General features: G+C 42.6%; 1 pseudogene; it reads left to right on the plus strand.

The window, feature by feature from the left end:
* The first annotated feature begins 2,019 nt into the window (after nt 1-2,019).
* LOC127529262 (uncharacterized) lies at nt 2,020-2,138 on the plus strand (annotated as a pseudogene).
* Nucleotides 2,139-2,536: the final 398 nt, after the last annotated feature.

Here is a 2,536-nt window from a genome sequence, read left to right on the forward strand (position 1 = left end):
ATATATAGTATCTTTGTTTCTATCTATGTAATATGTGGACAATGGAAATCATTAATGTCTAGAAAATAGGATACTAGCAGATAAAGAAAATCTGAACTGAGCCTGGGGTATTGTGTGCACATTGAGAGTCCATTTAAAATCAAAACCCATTGGGAATTCACAAATTTATTGTAATTTCTTCATGGTTATTTATGAAGCCTGGTATTGGTCTAAATAAATAGTGAATCTTTATGGAACCATAATATGGTTAACCCATCTCAGCAAAGACTTCTAAAGCAAACTCTATCTATCTATCTATCTATCTATCTATCTATCTATCTATCTATCTATCTATCTATCTATCTATCTATCTATCTATCTGTCTATCTGACAGATAGTGGCAGAGGAGAGTAGTCAGGTGGAGAACTCAGTTTCTTGGTACAAAGAGAATTGTCTGCATCATCACATCAGCAAAAAAAAAAATTCTCTGGTCTGATGAGACAAAGATTGAACTCTTTGGTGTGAATGCCAGGCGTCACGTTTGGAGGAAACCAGGCACCGCTCATCACCGGGCCAATACCATCCCTACAGTGAAGCATGGTGGTGGCAGCATCATGCTATGGGGATGGGAGACTAGTCAGGATAAAGGGAAAGATGACTGCAGCAATGTACAGAGACATCCTGGATGAAAACCTGCTCCAGAGCGCTCTTGACCTCAGACTGGGGCGACGGTTCATCTTTCAGCAGGACAACGACCCTAAGCACACAGCCAAGATATCAAAGGAGTGGCTTCAGGACAACTCTGTGAATGTCCTTGAGTGGCCCAGCCAGAGCCCAGACTTGAATCCCATTGAACATCTCTGGAGAGATCTTAAAATGGCTGTGCACCGACGCTTCCCATCCAACCTGATGGAGCTTGAGAGGTGCTGCAAAGAGGAATGGGCCAAACTGGCCAAGGATAGGTGTGCCAAGCTTGTGGCATCATATTCAAAAGGACTTGAGGCTGGAATTGCTGCCAAAGGTGCATCGACAAAGTATTGAGCAAAGGCTGTGAATACTTATGGACATGGGATTTCTCAGTTTTTTACTTTTAATAAATTTGCAAAAACCTCAAGTAAACTTTTTTCACGTTGTCATTATGGGGTGTTGTGTGTAGAATTCTGAGGAAAAAAAATGAATTTAATCCATTTTGGAATAAGACTGTAACATAACAAAATGTGGAAAAAGTGATGCAGTGTGAATACTTTCTGGATGCACTGTAGCTGGATGGATAATGGATGGATGGATGGATATGCAGTATACTTAATAAATATATATATATATATATATATATATATATATATTTTAATACACTCAATGGCCACTTCATAGGCACACCTTGCTAGGACCGGGTTGGACCCCCTTTGTGTAGATTCAACAAGGTGTCAACAAAGTCCACATTGACACTGATGGCATCACGCCATTGCTGCAGATTTGTGATACGTGATTCATGATGCGAATCTCCAACTCCATCACAATCCAAAGGTGTTCTAAGGGATTGAAGATCTGGTGGCTGTGGAGGTCTTTGGAGTCCAGTGAACTCATTGAAACCAGTTTGAGATGATCTGAGCTTTGTGACATGGTGCATTATTCTACTGGAAGGAGCCATCAGAAGATGGGGACACTGTGGTCATAAAGGGCTGGACGTGGGCAGTAACAACACTCAGGAAGGCCGTGGTATTTAAACAATGCTCAGTTGGTAAAGTGTGTGAAGAAAATACCCCCCACACCATTACACCATTATAATTTTTCGGAGCGCTTCAAGATGTGGGTTATAAGTAGCAACGAGGGTAATGCGGTTCTTGTTGTCTTCACTGTTAATATGCGGACTGTTCGTTTCTTTGTATTATCACCAATCAGGTCTCGCGCCTGTATATGTATTGTAGTTCGGTCTCTTGTTGTTTATGTATGACGTCGTCGCGTATTTTAAGGTGGACTGAACAATAGCTGAGCGCATGGCATGTGGAGTAATATATGCTGAACGTAAGTAGCAAACCTTTTGCTTACGGCCACACCAGTGTGAATGTGCCCGATCTCGTCTGATCGCGAAAAGTAAACACACGTGGGCTCGATCAGTACTTGGATGGGAGACCGCCTGGGAAACCCGACTGCTGATACCTTATTTTAAAGAGCGTATGTACCTTTCAGTTCTTCTCTCTTAGTCCTTTGACTTTTATAGTAACATTTTTGGGAAAAGCAGAATACTAAAGATGCTCTGTATACTGCATCTTTGTTTTTATATTCCAGAAGGTGGTCTCTGGGTATGGCAGTAGCTCTTCCTATTTGAGTGTCTGTTGTTTTGGGGGTATAACTGTCTGAGGCGGCACGGTAGCACAGTGGTAGTGCTGCTGCCTTACAGTTAGGAGACCTGTGGTTCGCTTCCCAGGTATTCCCTGCGTGGAGTTTGCATGTTCTCCTCGTGTCTGCGTGGGTTTCCTCCCACAGTCCAAAGACATGCAGGTTAGGTGCACTGGCGATCCTAAATTGTCCCTAGTGTGTATGTGTGTGTGCCCTGCAG

Source organism: Erpetoichthys calabaricus, chromosome 9 (genome assembly GCF_900747795.2).
Source record: "Erpetoichthys calabaricus chromosome 9, fErpCal1.3, whole genome shotgun sequence".
NCBI classification, from domain to species: domain Eukaryota; kingdom Metazoa; phylum Chordata; class Cladistia; order Polypteriformes; family Polypteridae; genus Erpetoichthys; species Erpetoichthys calabaricus.